The 19,432-nt window shown below is 38.9% G+C and overlaps 1 long non-coding RNA gene across 1 annotated transcript; it reads right to left on the bottom strand.

Moving 5' to 3' along the window:
* Positions 1-16,717: 16,717 nt before the first annotated feature.
* Positions 16,718-19,179, bottom strand: LOC132633945 (uncharacterized). The gene is made up of 3 exons (XR_009579956.1): positions 18,740-19,179; positions 17,990-18,036; positions 16,718-17,072 (listed from the first exon to the last, which is right to left on the bottom strand). It is a non-coding gene; the product is annotated as an uncharacterized LOC132633945 (long non-coding RNA).
* Between the last annotated feature and the right edge of the window lie 253 nt (positions 19,180-19,432).

The following is a 19,432-nucleotide window of genomic DNA, read 5'->3' as shown; positions in this document are numbered from 1 at the left end:
CCAGATGGGAGGTTCGAGGAGGAATGTTTGGATTGTTGGAAAACAAGAGAACAAGGGTTTTCAGGTTCCATATCCACATCCTTTTTTAGAACCCATACATCATCTATACAGACATATCCCGTGCTAACAAATGCTCTAGAGTCATAACATTGTTTAATAAAGATAGGAGAGTGGTCATCAAGATTAACATGATGGGCTTCCATAATGCGAGTAATGAGCATACCATAGGGCAAGTTAGTAGGATCAGAAGCAGATTCTAACATGTGGTTCATGACTAGGGAGGAGAGGTGAAGCTTAAGTTTTTTAACCAGACAATAAGTAAGGAGAGTATCACGCTGAGTAAGGGTCGACAAAGAGCCCATACGGGGCAGGATAGTAGTAGCAACAATGTGAGCAAGCACACGGGTTTCAAAAGACAAATTTTTTGGGCCTAAGTGAGGGGAAAGGGAACCAGTTGAGTCAAGAGAAATAGACCGCTTACTCTTCATAAGTGACCTCAAAATCAGACGGCCAAGAGTTACGAGACAAAACAGAAAAGCCAGAGCTTTTGATATTAAACATTTCGTCAAAGCCAGAGTTGTCAAACAGAATACGAGTGCCAAAAACAAGGGTTTCAAGTTCATCATCCTTTGTAGCTCTAAGATTAGGATAAAACATGCGAATATGATGTTCATAAACTCGAGGAGGTGCATAGGAGAAAAGATTTACCCAACCTTGAGAGTCAAAAAACTGTTGAATATGATAATGTAGTGACGAAATGACATCAAAATCCACAATTCGACCATGAGCAAAAGATTTACCTTTAAGGGAATGAAATAGATCAGAGTTTGGGGTGGACCAGAAGTGTCGACGGTCAAGAAAGGCATTTTCATAGTCGAACTTAAATTTCTTGGATGACTCACCACATGCTTCAGTCGCATGGTCACGTTTACTATAGGAACGAAGAGACAACGAATTTGTAGAGTTGTGAGGAGAGGAATCTGAGCCATCAGATTCTATACGAGCAGGGGATGAGGATTTAACTTTGTTCTTGTTTCTCGAGCTTTTGAGAGTGGAAAGAGAGGAATGTTTCTGTGTTTTAGCCATAGATTGAAATAAGAAACAAATTGTTGAGTGAAGAATAATGGAGGGATGGACGTTTTAATAGACTATGTGGGGAGTAGGAAAGGTCATGAAAGAAGAAGGGTTTATGGGGAAGTGGGAGAGGTGGTGGGAGAAAGAAAAGACGGCAAGGGGTGACGATGATATTTATGGGAAGGCGAGAATTGGGGAAGGAGTAGGGTGCGGTAATCAATGAAGGGACAGAAACAATTTAGAGAAAGGAAAATTAATCAAGTTACCAAAAATAACGTAGCTATATAGGTTTATCAATAATTCCTAGAGATTCTCTAAGCATGCAAAATCTTTCCTCAAGTAAGGGTTTTGTAAAAATATCAGCAAGTTGATTTTCAGCGGAAAAAAACTATAATTCAATGGACCCCTTGATAATATGATCTCTAACAAAATGATATGTAATATCTATATTCTTTGCTCTAGAATGATGCACAGGATTTTTAGACAAACATATAGCACTAGAATTATCACAAAAAATTTTAACAGGCTTAAATAATAGATCATAATCACTTAGTTGATGCACTATCCATTGGAGTTGAGCACAGCATTTCCCAACAACAATATATTCAGCTTCAGTAGTAGAGAGGGAAACACATCCCTATTTTTTGCTATGCCAAGAAATTAATGATTTTCCAAGTAATTGACATGAACCTCTTGTGCTTTTTCTATCATCTTTATCTCCTGCAAAATCAGCATCGGAAAATCCTTCTAGGTTGAAGGGATTAGTTTTGGGATACCATAATCCATAGAAAATTGTTCCAAGTAAATATCTAATTATTCATTTTACAGCACTACGATGAGATTCCTTAGGAGCTGACTGAAAGCGAGCACATTTGCAAACACTTAACATGATGTCCGGTCGACTAGCAGTAAGATACAGTAGAGAACATATCATTCCTCCATATTTAGTTTCATCAACGGCTTTACCTGTATCGTCTTTGTCAATGGAACATGTAGAACTCATAGGAATTTTCATAGCTTTAGCATCACTTAGACCAAATTTGTGAGTAAGCTCCTTTGTGTACTTACTTTGACAGATGAATATTCCTTTGTCAAATTGATGAATTTGAAGCCCCAAGAAAAATGTTAGTTCGCCCATCATACTCATTTTGAATTCACTTTGCATGAGATCAGAAAATTCCTTACACAAAGAGGGGTTAGAACTTCCAAAAATAATATCATCTACATAAATCTGTATAATTAAATTTCCAGATGAGGATCTTTTAATGAAAATTGTTGTATCAATCTTCCCTCTAGAGAATCCATGTTCTACTAAAAAGGTGCTTAGTCGATCATACCAAGCTCTAGGAGCTTGTTTAAGACCATATAGCACCTTACTTAGCTTGAACACATGATATGGGAATTTAGGATTTTCAAAACCAGGTGCCTGTTTCACAAAGACTTCTTCTTCTTCAATAAATCCATTTAAGAAAGCACTTTTAACATCCATTTGAAATAGTTTAAAACCTTTAAAAGCAGCATAAGCAAGCAAAATTAGAATAGATTCTAACCGTGCAACAGAAGCGAATGTTTCATCATAGTCGACTCCTTCCTGTTGTGAGTAGCCTTGGGCAACCAGTCGAGCTTTATTTCTCACAACTTCGCCTGCTTCATTTAAATTGTTTCTGAACACCCATTTTGTTCCTATTACTGATCCTTTTTCAGGCCTAGGAACTAGATTCCATACTTTATTTTTATCAAACTGATCCAGTTCTTCTTTCATCTCCTTAATCCAATGATCATCCTTTAAAGCCTCGTCTACTTTCTTAGGCTCGAGTTGAGATATGAGCGCTAGATTTGCATTATTTTTACAAGATGCTCGAGTCTTTATTCCTTCATTTATATCCCCAATAACAAACTTTTTAGGATAATCAGGCTCACTTCTCCATTCGTTTGGAATAGGTCCAATTGTAAGATTAGTCGACTCATCAACAGACGTAGTTTCTTTTAATGAGAGATTCTGATCAGTTGAAGGAGTAGTCGTAGTGACTGAAGACTGGCAAACATCTTCATCTGCAAACCTTTCTTTCTCGACCAAACGGTTAGTATCATCAAAAATAACATGAACAGATTCTTCAATAGATTTAGTGCGTTTATTGAAAATTCTATAGGATCTGCTATTATTCGAGTAACCAACAAAAATACCTTCGTCACTTCTAGGATCAAACTTACCAATGTTGTCCTTTCCATTATTGTGCACAAAACATTTGCACCCAAATGAGTGAAAATAGCTAATATTAGGTTTCTTACCATTCCATAGCTCGTAAGGGGTTTTCTTTAGAATAGGTCGAATCATACACCTGTTCAATACATGACATGTTGTGCTTACAGCTTCTGCCCAGAAGTGATGCGGCAGATTGTGTTCTAAAATCATTGTTCTAGCCATGTCTTGTAAGGTTCTGTTCTTTCTTTCAACGACACCATTTTGCTGAGGAGATCTTGGTGAGGAAAAATTATGAGGGTATCCTTGTTCATTGCAGAAATCATCAAAGGCCTTGTTTTCAAATTCTCCTCCATGATCACTCCTTATGGAAGTAATGTAGTAGCCTTTGTCACGCTGAACTTTCTTACAAAAATAATTAAAGTTCTTTAGAGTAACATCCTTATAAGCAAGAAATATAACCCAGGTAAAATGAGAGAAATCATCAACAATAATGAAAGCATACCTTTTTCCTCCAATACTAGCGGTTCTAGTAGGACCAACAAGGTCCATGTGTATAAGCTGCAATGGTTTAGAAGTAGATACAATATCTTTGGAATTAAAAGAACTTCTTGTTTGCTTACCTTTCTGACAAGCATCGCAGATATGATCTTTCGCCAATTGCCATGAAGAAAATGTTTTCCATTCCTTCCTCATCATCTTTAAAGACTTCATCTTCACTCCAACTGCTGAATGCTAGTTGTTTTTGATAGTTTTTTCGATGGTTTCCTCTTTGAATCAGGGCATTCAGATGCAATATGACCATATTTTCCACATTCGTAGCATTTTCCATCATTTCTTTGAACAGCGGAGGATTTACCTTTTCTGAAATTTGAATTTCCTTTTCTATTGTTTCTCGATCTTCTCATGACTTCAATCACATGCCTAGAGATCATAGCCACTTCTTCTTCCTTAAACTCATCATCAAATTCTTCAGCCTGAGATTTGAAGGCAACCATTTTCTTCTTTTCATCCTTCTGATATCTTTGAATATGATTCTTTTCAAAAGCCATCAGATTTCCTCTTAGTTCGTCATATGTAAAATTGTCCAAATTTCCATCTTCTAAAACAATCGCTTTTGTTTCCCAAGTCTTGGGTAGACTTCTGACAAGTTTTCTCATTTGTTGAGAATTGGTGTAAGTCACTCCAAGAGATTTAAGTTCACCAATGATTTTGCTGAATCTAGTGAACATTGATTCAATGTTCTCATCATCCTTCATGCTAAAATCTTCATAATCGTGCCTTAGAGCATCAATTTTGGTTTCTCCTACTTTTGATGTTCCTTCGTATGTGACTTCAAGTTTATCCCACATTTCTTTTGTAGTCTCGCAGTTTGATATTTTGGCATACTCTTCTCCGCTGACTGCATAGTATAACAAAGCTATTGCTCTAGCTTTTGTTGATAGAGTCTCCTGTTGTTCTTTAGTCACATCATGTGACTCCAGATCAATTTTTGTATTTATATTTTTTGCATCCACATTTGGAATAGGTTTAGGTCCTTTCTTAATCAAAATCCATGCTTGATATCCTGTTGATTGCACAAAGATCTTGGACCTTTCTTTCCAATGGCAGTAGTTTTCACCATTGAAGTAGGGTGGTCTCGTTGTGTAGTGCCCATCTTGTAAAATTGCTCCAGGGATTTGATATGCAGCCATTTGATCTTTTCTCACTTGCTGTTAAGCAATGAAGTGTGAGACCTTGCTCTGATACCAATTGAAAGTGCAAGGAAGGGGGGGGGGGGGGGGGGGAATTGTAACTTTTTCGCTCAGACAGTCAACTATCAGAGAACACTAGTCGACTATAACGTAATGCAGTAATAAAAGTGTAGAATATAAATGACACAGATATTTTATACTGGTTCAGATTCAATGTAAATCCTAGTCCAGTCCCCTTGGGTTGCAAGGGTGTTCTCTGCAGCTCTTTGTAAATGTTTTGGTACAATGGTTTGTTTGAATGGGCTCCTACGTCTACACTCAAACACTCGTAATCTTTTTGATACAATGCCTCACAAACTATTCCATATCTCTCCTTTCTTTTTTGTTTACACTATATCACTCAAGAATACAACGTTTATGAAAAGTAAAGCAGAGAGCTTGAGAGTATGAGACAAATGTATTTTTTTTCTTCGTCTCTAGAGTCTTGAATATATAGTCTTCAAGTTATTAGCCGTTAGACTCTTTTTCAGCAGAGATGTCAACCCAAGATATTTGATCCTTGTAAATTAGGAATATTGAGGATCCTAATTTCCAAGAATAAAGCAAGAGCTCATTAAGACTTGTAACGATTCTTTCCTTCTGTGGTATCCTCCTAGTTGGCAGATGTTTGTTTCCTTGTGCGTCATTGATATGTAACAAAAGTTGTACAACTGCCTTCCTTATGCGTTATTTGCCTTGTTGGAGTGGTACTTGTTTCCTTGTATAGCAGATTTGATTTAATGCAAGAATCTCCATGATTGTGCTGATTTAATTGATTGAGTAAGATCTGATTCTTGTTCCAAAAATACGCAGTAGCTTATTTTCATTGAGCCTTGAATTTCTTTATTTATGCAACCGACTTGGGCTTGTACTTCTATCCAGCTGACTGAACTCCTTTTATCCATTGGGCTTATCTGTCCAATCCGTTTGGTTTATCCTTTGAGTATAGTACCTACACAAAAAAATTTCATCATTAAAATCATAACACTAACAATATCAAGTATGTATACATAAGCTGCCCGACCATATAGGTACGGTGTGATCATCATTAGCCCGCGTCCAGGCCTCCCGCGTCCAGGGTAACCATCACATGCCACCCACTAGTGATGTCTGCCCATGCCCTCTCGACATGGTGTATATGCCGCCCGCCTTAGCGGTGTCTGCCCAGCCATATAGGCACGGTGTAATCTCATTATCATATACTCATCATAAAGCATGCATAAGAACTCAAAGACAAACTATAACTCTACCGGGGTGACGTAAGGTCGAGAAATATGGAGCAGCCATGATCATCATGCCTCACCTTGAAAGAACTAGCATTATAAGGTGAGTGTAACAACAATGAGCAACATCAAAGAATCGTATAAGAAACATTAGCTTTGTAGAAATATCATATCATGAGCTTTAGAATCTCTAGACTTAGACTCATTATCATATTCGTAACATATCGCTTATCTTTATCTCATGAGAAGCTCTTTATACACCTAGACTCATAGATTCCGGAATGTAAGAATGTCATGGAAAGTTAAAGGAAGTCATATTATAGGAGTCATGCCTTATCAAAGAAGGGACTAGCCTCACATACCTTGATGTCTCTCTAACTTTATCAATTAAACGCTTTTCTCCAATGTTCACGATTCAACATCCAAGAGAATTCGTACTAAGGCTAGGTAATCGAAAACATGCTTAAGATTAAGCTTAAGCTAAAGCTAACGAAAATTGGGCAGCACTTCCTTTGTTTCTATAACTTTCTCCATATAATATAACAACTCACAAACACATTAACAACATTCATAATACCATAATCAATAACTTCAACAAGTTTGACATTATTCAATTCTCCAAATTTCCTCTCAATGTCATCCATAACCAAGGTTATCACCCAACGTCGTATTCATTCACGTATAATGCTTATCCAACATTCTAATTATCATTTATAACAAGATTATACTCATATCATCTCAAGAAGTATGATTCAAGTCAGGCTACCATTCAAGAACATCACAATTTCCATATTTGAACTCCATGTTTTATTTTCTTCCTCAATCCAAGTTATTCAATCATTCAATAATCTTACTAACATAAAATGATCATAAAAATCACCTTTGATTGTGTAGGAACGGGTTTTGGATGGAGTTGCCTCACTTGGAGAAAACCCTAACTTCAATTCAAAGAGATCTCTTGACTCCAAGCAACCCTAGAGAGCTTCTTTACACTTGGTTTCCTTGGATTGATAAAGTTGATCTTTGATTTGTCTTGAATTTATGTTAATGAAATATCTAGAACCTTCTAGAGGTCTTGAGAGAGGTGGAGAAGTGGGAAGAATGAAAATTTAGAAATGGGAACATGTATTTATCTTGGAAAATACTCAGCCCGTCGGGTGTTATACGGACCCTTATACTGTCCGTATAATCTTATACGGTCCGTATAAGTGACCGTATTTTACCATCAGGGAAATCCCCATTTCTGTTGGGTTATACGGACCGTATAAAGTTATACGGACCGTATAAGTGGTCGTATAACTCCACCTTTCTGAAATTATTTCCGTCATTTCGTTTGATCTTCAATCCTTATGGAACCTTCTTAGCACTTGTTTAACATTTCATTAACAACTTAAGGACTGTTATAACTTTCCCTCAAGGCATCATTAGATCAACATTAGCTCGGTACTTGCAACCCCTTTCAAAACACGACTTATACTTAACATTCTTCAACGAACTTTCTTTCTCTTGCTTCAAACGTCTTTGGAATCTTAATTAGAACCGTTAAGTAACCTTTCTCACTTGTAGGGACATCGTATTCATCTCACCCTGCGTTAGTCTATCTACCATACGACGACATGAAATTTTCCGAGGCGTAACACTCTTCCCCCCTTTAAAAACATTCGTCCTCGAATGTTACGTTCTCCGGAAGTCTACAAAAATTTCGCCAGAGTTTCCCCTGTAATATGGCACTACCATCCTGTCACAACAGCCACAATAACATCGCCTCACAAGGCTACAACGCAATAGCAAGAAATTATGGCCATACACGGCCAAAAGCACTAAAAAGAAAGCATTACATACCTCATAATATTGATGTCTCATCTTGAACCTCTCCCGGGGGTGGAAACAATTGCGGATATTTGGACCTCATGTTTTCTTCTGCTTCCCAAGTCATTTCTTCTCGGTTATTGTTCCTCCATAAGACCTTGACTGAAGCTACTTCTTTGTTTCTAAGCTTCCTCACTTGCCTACCTAGTATGGCAATGGGCACCTTTTCATAAACCAACTTCTCAGTAATCTGGACATCATCTATCGGCATGATTCTAGTTGGATCTCCAACACATTTACGGAGCATTGACACATGAAAAACTGGATGGACTGATTCAAGTTCTGGAGGTAAGTCTAGTTCATAAGCTACGTGGCCTATCTTGCGGACAATCTTATAAGGTCCAATGTATCAAGGACTTAATTTTCCTTCTTGCCAAATCTCATCACGCCTTTCATCAGTGATACCTTCAGGAATACCCAATCATCAACTTGGAATTCTATGTCTCACCGACGGTTGTCCGCATAAGATTTCTGGAGACTTTGGGATGTCAACAATCGATCTCGAATAACCTTGATCTTTTCCACCGCTTGTTGAATCAACTCCGGACCTATTAGCTGTACCTCTCCTACTTCAAACCACCTAATTGGGGATCTACACTTTCTTCCATATAGAGCTTCATACGGGGCCATCTGGATACTGGAATGATAACTGTTGTTGTATGCAAACTCAATAAGAGGTAAGTGGTCATCCTAACTACCACCAAAATCTAGCACACATGCCCGTAATATATTTTCCAAGGTCTGAATAGTGCGTTCAGCTTGTCCATCAGTTTGTGGATGAAACACTGTGCTAATCCTTACCTGAGTACCCAAACGTTCTTGAAAGGACTTCCAGAATTTAGCAGTAAATTGTGCTCCTCTGTCTGTGATAATAGATATCGGGACACCATGAAGTCGCACTATCTCCTTAAGATATAACCTTGCATAATCTTCTGCTAAATATGTGGTCTGACTGGAAGCAAATGAGCTGATTTCGTGAGTTTGTCAATATTCACCCATATGGAGTCATATTTTAGCTGAGAACGAGGAAACCCTACAATGAAATCCATGTTAATCACTTCCCATTTCCAGGCTGGAATTTCCATCGCTTGCAATAATCCTCCTGGCTTTTGAAGCTCGATTTTCACTTGTTGGCAATTCGGACATTGAGCTACAAATTCTGCTATGTCTTTCTTCATTCCATCCCACCAATACATTAACTTGAGATCGTATTACATTTTTGTAGCTCCTGGGTGAATGGAATACCGAGAGTAATGAGCTTCTTCTAGAATCCGATAACGTAGTCCTGCAACATTTGGAACACATAGCCTGTCTCGGTATATAAGAACTCCATCTGTAAAAATTTCAAATGGCGACCTCTCTTTCTCGGGAAGTGTATCTCTATAGTGACCCAACTGAGGGTCTTTATATTGGCGCTCTCTCACCACCATGTCTAAGGACGAAACAGCTGGGTTGTGAATACCAATTCTTGCATTGCCTGAATCAATTAGACGAACTCCAAGGCTGGCTAGCTGGTGGAGCTCACGGATTAATTCTTTTTTCTCCAGAGGAACCTCACATAGACTACCCATTGACTTACGGCTAAGGGCATCAGCTACTATATTCGCCTTCCCGGGGTGGTATAAAATACTCACATCATAATCTTTCAATAGTTCTAACTGCCGCCTTTGTTGTAGATTCAACTCCTTTTGCTTGAAAATATATTGGAGACTCTTGTGATCCGTATAAATATCAACATGTACACCATACAAGTAATGTCTCCATATTTTTAGGGCATGGATAACTGCCGTTAATTCAAGATCATGGGTCGAATAGTTCTTTCCATGTTTCCGCAACTGCCGGGAGGCATAGGCAATGACCTTACTGTGCTGCATCAACACACAGCCTAACCCAACACAAGAGGCATCACAATACACAACATAACCATCTGGCCCTTCTGGGAGTGTCAGGACTGGGGCTGAAGTTAATCTATCCTTCAATTCCTGCAAAAAATTGCGTTCACAAGCATCAGTCCACTGATATTTTGCTGATTTCTGAGTTAGTTTCGGTAATTGTGTTGAAATAGAAGAGAATCCTTACACGAATCTCCTATAACAGCCTGTTAATCCCAAGAAGCTACGGACCTCTGTCGGTGTTGTGGGCCTTGGCCAAGTCTTCACAGCCTCAATCTTTTGAACATCTACTCGAATGCCATCAGCTGAGATAATATGGCCCAGAAAAGTCACAAAATTTAGCTAAAACTCGCATTTTGAAAATTTTGCATACAATTCTCGAGTCTGAAGAATTCCAAAGACAATACGCAAGTGGTCTGCATGCTCTGCTTCTGTCCGAGAGTATACTAAAATATTATCAATGAACACGATCACAAACAGATCTAAGAGAGGCCTGAATTCATTATTCATCAGATTCATGAACACTGCCAGAGCATTAGTCAACCCAAATGACATCAGCCGAAATTCATAGTGGCCATATCTCATTCTGAAAGCTGTTTTGGGAATATCTTCTTCTCTAACTCTCACTTAGTAATACCCCGATCTTAGATCAACCTTGGAAAACCACTTGGCACCCTGTAATTGGTCAAACAGATCATCGATTCTTGGAAGCGGGTATTTATTCTTCATCGTTACCTTATTCAGCTGCCTATTGTCAATGCACATCCATAGGGAACCATCTTTCTTTCTCGCAAATAGGATAGGTGCTCCCCACGGTGACGAACTGGGACTGATAAATCCCTTCTCGAGAAATCTTTCAGTTGCGCCTTCAGCTCTTTCAACTCTGCAGGTGCCATTCCGTAAGGAGGAATAGATATAGGCTTGGTGTCCGGCAACACATCAATAGCAAAGTAAATATCTCTTTCTGGAGGAAGGCCTGGAAGTTCATCTGGAAATACATCAGGAAATTCATTTACTACCAGGACGGATTGAAAAGTCGGCAGCTTTGCTTCGGTGTCACGAACTCGGACTAGATGATAAATATAGCCTTTTGCAATCATCTTCCTTGCCTTAAGGTAGGAAATAAACCTACCTCTGGGAGACGCTGTATTACCTTTCCATTCAAGTACGGGTTCTCCCAGGAATTGGAATCGGACTATTTTCATTCTACAATCCATATTAACATAACAAGAAGCCAACCAATACATGCCCATAATCACATCAAAATCTAACATTTCCAGCTCAATTAAATTAGCAATAGTTTGACAATTACATATCACCACCACACAATTCTTGTATACTTGTCTAGCTATTACAGGATCACCAACCGAAGTAGATACTTCAAAAGGTTTAATTGGCTCGGGTTTCATCCCAATGCGGCCAGCAATATAAGGAGTAATATAAGACAGCGTAGAACCCGGATCTATCAATGCATAAACATCATAAGAGAATATGGATAGCATACCTATAACCACATCCGGGGAGGACTCAAGATCCTGACATCCGGCTAGAGTATAAACACGGGGCTAGGTGCCACCAGAAATATATGCTCCCCCTCTGCCCCTACCATGGCCTGATGGAATCTGGGGAGTCTGTCCTACGGGGGGCACAGACGAGGAAGAACCAGCTGCTGATCCTGTGAGCTGAACCCCGACTCTACCACTCATCGATGGGCAATCTCGCATCATGTGCCCAACCCGACCACAGGCATAGCATGCATCTGAACCTCTGCGACACTGACCAGAATGCAATCTATCACACTGGCTACACCGCCACACCGGTGGTCTCCGCTGGCTAGGACCACCTCCAAACTGAGAGCCTGAGACTCTCGAACTCTGACCTGGACCGGAGTAAATAGGGCGATCAAAAATTCTGCCCGCGAACCGAGGAGGTACACTAGTCGCGGACTGGCCCGAATATCTAGAAAACTATTGCCGCTGACCCCCTCTATACTCACTACTAGCACCGGCAGATCTGGCCCTCTTGCTCTGTCCCCTGTCAATGTCACGCTCACCCCCCTGCGGCTTTTTGCTGCTCTTCTAAATTCTGGGTGTGAGCCTGAATACGAGAGATGTCCATCCCATCATGGAGTGAAGCTGTCAAACAATCTTTGAACAAATGTAGCCCTAAGCCACTTACAAATCTATGTACTCTGTCTCCCATGTCAGCCACCATAGTCGGAGCATACCTAGCCAATGAATTAAAGTGAAGGCTATACTCCCGGGCACTCATTCCCTTGCTTTAAATTTAAAAACCTGTCAGCTCGGGCCCTTCGAACCTCGGGTGGAAAATAGTGGCGGATGAAAGTATCTATGAATTCTTGCCAAACTGGGGGAGGTGTATTTTTCTTTCTCGAAGATATCCAGTTATTATACCAAAGAACCGCCACATCCCGGAGTCTATATGATGTCAAATCCACAGATTCAGTATCGGAGGCATGGATGATTCTCATCGTTCTCAGCATCTCATCAATAAAACCTTGCAGGTCTTCATCCGGCTTTGACCCGAAAAATTCTGGAGGATTTAAACTCATAAAATCACGGGCTCTAGCACTAGTCGCCCTGTCACCTGGACCCGTACTCTGCCGCTGAGCCTAAGCAGCAACTAGCTGTGTCAATAGCTGAATAGCTTCAGTCATTTGTTGACCCGAAGTACCCGGTGGAGGAACTGGAGGCATAGGAGCCGGAGCTGAAGCCCCCTCTTGTTCTTCTAGAATAGGTGAAGTGTGAGAGGTATTGGATGGAACCTCATTATGAGATTCACATTCTTCTATATTTGTTGATGGCTCTCTTTCCATCCATCTTTCTGTCGCAGCCTTGCCCTTCGGGGCGGCGGTGGCTTTTCTCTTTACCGGCATCGCTGAAATCATAATGCACAATTAGGGAGGAGAAAATCTTATAACATGGCTCTATGGAACGATCTAATAAGAAGAAGAACGGTCATTTCTCCTAAATGCCCCCACAGCCTCTTGTTTATAAGTGTGGCGCGCTTCACACCCATAAACAAGACTCTGCTGGACAAGGCTCGTAGACACACCCTAGGACGGAACTGCTCTGATACCACTTTTATCTCGACTCGACTAGGGGCCATGACGGGTACCCAGAGCTAACTATCGAGCACCACTCATGCTAATCAACGTACTCATCCTGGACACATATAATCTCGAAGGAAACACATGCATATATATAAGCCCTCACGGCTGCAAAAAAAATGGTATACAATAATGTACAATGTAGTCATCATAAGACATTTACTACCCACACATACGTATCTACGAGCCTCTACTAGAATACTGAGACATAAGGACGGGACAGGACCCCGTCGTGCCAAAATATATACAAAAAATAATACGTCAAAAATGGCACCTCCGGAATAGTGGAGTGCTCCTGTAAATCTGCTGAGTAGCTCCTAGGAATCTGGGCCACCTCCCTGTCTACCTGTGGGCATGAACAGAGCGTCTAAAAGAAGGGACGTCAGTACGAACAATGTACTGAGTATGTAAGGCATATACAACAATAACATATCAAAGAGATGAGGGAACATCAAGTAAGGAAACAACCTGTAACTGAATGTCACTTAAGACGGAATAATGCATGCTATCGTACATCATAAACAACATCATATAGAGTATGTATACATAAGCTGCCCGACCATATAGGTACGGTGTGATCATCATTAGCCCGCATCCAGGCCTCCCGCGTCCGGGGTAACCATCTCATGCCACCCACTAGTGGTGTCTGCCCATGCCCTCTTGACATGGTGTATATGCCGCCCGCCTTAGTGGTGTCTGCCCGGCCATATAGGCACGGTGTAATCTCATTATCATATACTCATCATAAAGCATGCATAAGAACTCAAAGACAAACTATAACTCTACCGGGGTGACGTAAGGTCGAGAACCCCCGATTCCATTATGGAGTAGCCATGATCATCATGCCTCACCTTGAAAGAACTAGCATTATAAGGTGAGTGTAACAACAATGAGCAACATCAAAGAATCATTAGCTTCGAAGAAATATCATATCATGAGCTTTAGAATCTCTAGACTTAGACTCATTATCATATTCGTAACATATCTCTTATCTTTATCTCATGAGAAGTTCTTTATACACATACACTCATAGATTCCGGAATGTAAGAACATCATGGAAAGTTAAAGGAAGTCATATTATAGAAGTCATGCGTTAGAAAATAAGGGACTAGCCTCACATACCTTGATGTCTCTCTAAATTTATCAATTAAATGCTTTCCTCCAATGTTCACGATTCTACATCCAAGAGAATTCGTACTAAGGTTAGGTAATAAAAAACATGCTTAAGCTTAAGCTAAAGCTAACGAAAATTGGGCAGCACTTCCTTTGCTTCTATAACCTGCTCCATATAATATAACAACTCCCAAACACATTAACAACATTCATAATACCATAATCAATAACTTCGACAAGTTTGACATTATTCAATTCTCTAAATCCTCTCAAGGTCATCCATAACCATGGTTATCAAGAAGTATGATTCAAGTCAAGCTACCATTCAAGAACATCACAATTTCCATATTTGAACTCCCTGTGTACTTTCTTCCTCAATCCAAGTTATTCAATCATTCAATATTCTTACTAACATAAAATGATCATAAAATTTTCCTTTGATTGTGTAGGAATGGGTTTTGGATGGATTTTACTCACTTGGAGAAAAACCTAACTTCAATTCAAAGAGATTTCTCGACTCCAAGCAACCCTAGAAAGCTTCTTTACACTTGGTTTCCTTGGATTGATGAAGTTGATCTTTGATTTGTCTTGAATTTATGTTAATGAAATATCTAGAACCGTTTAGAGGTCTTGAGAGAGGTGGAGAAGTGGGAAGAATGAAATATTAGAAGTGGGAACATGTATTTATACTTGGAAAATACTCAGCCCGTGGGGTGCTATACGGACCGTATAAGTAGTCGTATAACTCCACCTTTCTGAAATTATTTCTGTCATTTCGTTTGATCTCCAATCCTTATGGAACCTTCTTAGCACTTGTTTAGCATTTCATTAACAACTTAAGAAGCGTTATAACTTTCCCTCAAGGCATCATTAGATCAACATTAGCTCGGTACTTGCAACCCCTTTCAAAACACGACTTATACTTAACATTCTTCAACGAACTTTCTTTCTCTTGCTTCAAACGTCTTTGGAATCTTAATTAGAACCGTTAAGTAACCTTTCTCACTTGTAGGACATCGTATTAATCTCACCCTGCATTAGTCTATCTACCATACAACGACATGAGATTTTCCGAGGTGTGACACATCGTCTTCAAACTCTCCTTTCATATCAATGGTATCCTCTTCGTTTAGGGTTTCGTCAGGGTTCGGGAGTTTAGTGGCGTCACTCTGCCCTAGCAACGACTTTAAGAGTAGCCAAGCATTGTTCATCCGTCATTGTTTTGCTTGCAAACACAAAATCAATGAAAGATTTAAATATACTGGTATAGTTTATATGGTCAAGGCCCCACGATGGGCGCCACTATTTAGCCCAAATTTCATTTGTTAGGAAAGCTAGTTGAATTTGTCAGAAAGATGTCTTTAGCTACACAATTAATCCAGACATTATTAAACCTTTGACAAAGTGATGGAAGTAGTGAATAATAATCGAAATAACAAGTTAAATAATTGACAATGGTTAAATAATTGAACAATAAAAGGAAAAGAGATTATATCTCTTTGAACAATGATGGATATTGCTTGATGAACAATGTTTGAACAATCATGCTGAGAACAACCAAAGATTAATTGGGTATTCAAATGAAAAAATAGATGTGTAATATTAGGGGATAAATATAGAACTAACTTCCCTAACCCTACGCACGTCTTAGAAGTTATTGGCGTAGAGATCGTGGACTCTTAATTGGATCAGGTGTGATCCCTTGAATTTTGGGGCTTTAACGTTATCATCAACCTCCACCACTCAGTTGCTTTGAATCATATTTAGGGCAGTTGTCCTGAGCGGTAATGTATCTACATAATAGAGACCCTGCCAGGATATCTTCCAACGGAAATCCTATTTCCAGGGTGACCCGGTCTGTCGAGGGCTATTCATGAGTCACTTCGCTTATCATAAGGCAAAATTCACTGGAGTTCCATTGTGAGTTGATTATCATTTCCTCCTTAATAATCATTAAAGAAATGATTATTGATATCTTTTACATTCATTTGAAATTGAACGCTTTGCAACGATATGTACAATAGACATCGGTTAGAATAGGCTCATCATTGATCAATGTAAGTCAGCATTTTCGCCTTCAAATTTCATCTAACTCATTGCAGATGTATTTCAGTATTATTTGTACCATTTTAAAATATTTCTTTCAAATTTCATCTAACTCATTGCAGACGTTTTTAAATATTATTTCTACCATTTTAAAATATTTCTACTTATATTCAAAACCATTTCAAGTCACTTTCACAATAGTTTTCCAGCTATGTGAGATATATGTATGAACTTATTTGACTTTATTGAGACAAACCCAAAAGTAAATTTACTTTACTAAGTAATTTCATTAATTGAGAGACCACTTGATTGTCACGACCCAACCCCGTAGGCCGTGACTGGTGCCCTACCTGGACACCCGTATACATACATGTTAGACATAGTCAAACTGAAACTACGACAATACAGAAACTTATAACGGAACTCCAAAGTTCGTAACATCGTCATATATATATTTCCAGATCAACTGTCTCCTGAGGAGTCACAACTAATCATATCATGAAATAATACGCAAGCCGACAAGGATGCCGATGCATACGAACATCATATCATAGCGCATCGTATAGACACAGGTGAACAGAACTCATACACAACCCACACATATGTCTACAGACCTCTAAGAGTACGAATAGCGAAATATGACGGGACAGGGCCCCGCCGTACCCCTGAATAAGCATATATATATATATCATAAGATCTGTACCGAAAGTCTAGGCTCCGAAACAACGGAGCTCTCCCAGACAGCAGAAAGGGAATCCTAAACTGGCGGATCACCAAAGCGAGTATCTGCACCTGCGGGCATGAAGCGCAGCCCCCCGAAGAAAGGGGGTCAGTACGGAACATGTACTGAGTATATAAAGCATGAAATACAGTAAAGAGGATCATAACTGAAATAGAGATTACCAGAAACAAGTAGGACTTTTAAACATTAGTACACTTGCCTTACGAAATGAAAATCATGCATATCAATATCATATATATATATATATATATATATATATATATATATATATATATATATATATATATATACATACATACACCGTACCCGGCCCTCTAGTGGGGGACTCAGTGAATGAAGTCATCATATGCCCTCCTGACCGCCATAACATATCATCACATCATCATATCATCATATCATATATATATATACCGTACCCGGCCCTCTAGTGAGGGACTCGATGAACAATGCAGTGAAACTGTGCATGATAACATACCCGGCCCGGGACTCGGTGAAATACATATTGAGGCATGCACGAGCAGAGTAGTGAGCAACCATATGCAAATTAAAACATTATCAAAGACTCAATGGAATAGTCAAAACGAACTATCATTTGAAAATCAAGACAATAGTCATATCAAATACCTTTCGAATGTCACAGTGGATTATATCGGAATAGAACTTTTGGGATCATTTATACGTATCAGGATATATCAAAAGACCCAATCGAATAATCAAACGAACTATCGTTTGAAAATCAAGGCAATAGTCATATCAAATATCTTTCGAATGTCACTCGGAAACATATCAAATAGAACTTCGGACATCATAGATACGTATCAAAACCATATGAAATAGCTTATGGAAATCAAGAACATTAGCCATCCTAGTGGCTCTAAGAATAGGAATTTCTTTGGAATCATATACATATCGTCTGATCATTTTACAAAGACCATGCCAAAAAGAAATAAGGGTTAACTTTACATACCTGTTAGCGACTATTCGTAAATCCGTTCGCCTCGTCGCTCTTTTAGCCTATTTAATATAAGAGTAATGTTATCGTTAGTAACTATATTTTCTAGTTTATAAATCCGTAGGCCATCGCTTATAGAACTTATTCTTTTAACTTATATTCCTCGTTTAGGGTTTTCTATTAGTTAAATTCTTAATGAAAATCGGGCAGCATTTCCCCTATATATTCGCCTAACCCGATTTTCCAATTTTTGCCCTGTTAACACAGAAATACCAACAATGGATATATACATACAAAATTCTCCCAACTCAGCCCATAACAATTCTAACAATCCAACAACCCTTTTTAATCCTTTCCCAATCCAAATTGCCAACGCTTTAAGATTATATTCCAAACAAACCAACACACGCTTTGTATACGATACGTTATACACTTGTTTCCTTCCGAATTTGTGAACCCTATCAATAACAACACGACAATAACATCGACTACCATTCATGTACAATAAAACTACTTCAATATCATTTTTTAATACAAGCTCAAAACAGCCCACCAAAACTACGACATCAAAATACAATTTCCGATCTTAACTTTACAAAATTACAAACACACGGAATAGAGCATAATTTGCCGTGAACAGCAGCACCATTAGTTCATCAAGTCTAAATCACAAGTTTAAGTTTCTCTTCCATAATTTCCATCCCCAACTAGTCGATTAAGGGCTAAACAAACTTAAACCAAAACAAAGATGGAATGGAACCTTACCTTAAAATTAAGACAAGTTGTTGCATACATGTTCTTGTAAGATTGTCACCATAGATCCCAAATCATCTAAGCTTTGGTTGACTTGAACTTGCTGCCTCTAATTATCCATTGAAGCAAAAGTTTCACCATAATTACTTGAACGTTGCTGCCCAATTCCTTTCTTAAAATGAAGTGTAAATGTTTCTCTTAACCTCCCTAAAATTAGGTGTTCTTGATTTCCAAATGAACTAATAATTAATCCATAAGGGCAAGACTTTTTCCTTGGAAGCAATATGCACGTCCATGGCTGCTTGTTTGCTACTGCTTCTGGTCGTGAGGCTTGCCAGCAATGGCTGCCTTCATCACGTTTTAGAGCACTTTAGGGACTTAGAATTTTTTTATTTTTTTTTAGGCAGTGGACTGCCATGGCAGTGAGTGCCATGGCTATGAGCTTTATCTTTTTCTTAGATAGAAAGTGAGGATGAGATGTGAAATATATGACTTATGTTAGTCATCAATTTTACATTCATATGCTACCTCCTATGTGGACGTGTGTCCACTCCACCATGCACCATTTTGTGTGTTTTAATTTATTATTATTATTATTATTTATTTATTTATTGAATAACCATGGAACTTTTAGAAATATTTAAAGGTGTTTGGGAGCATGGTTGATCTTTTCCATGCATGGAATTAGCTGCTGCTAGCAGCATG

Source organism: Lycium barbarum, chromosome 3, assembly GCF_019175385.1.
Source record: "Lycium barbarum isolate Lr01 chromosome 3, ASM1917538v2, whole genome shotgun sequence".
In the NCBI taxonomy this organism is placed as follows: domain Eukaryota; kingdom Viridiplantae; phylum Streptophyta; class Magnoliopsida; order Solanales; family Solanaceae; genus Lycium; species Lycium barbarum.
The sequence above is the reverse complement of the archived record's forward strand: the minus strand, read 5'-3'. Positions and strand labels throughout refer to the sequence as shown.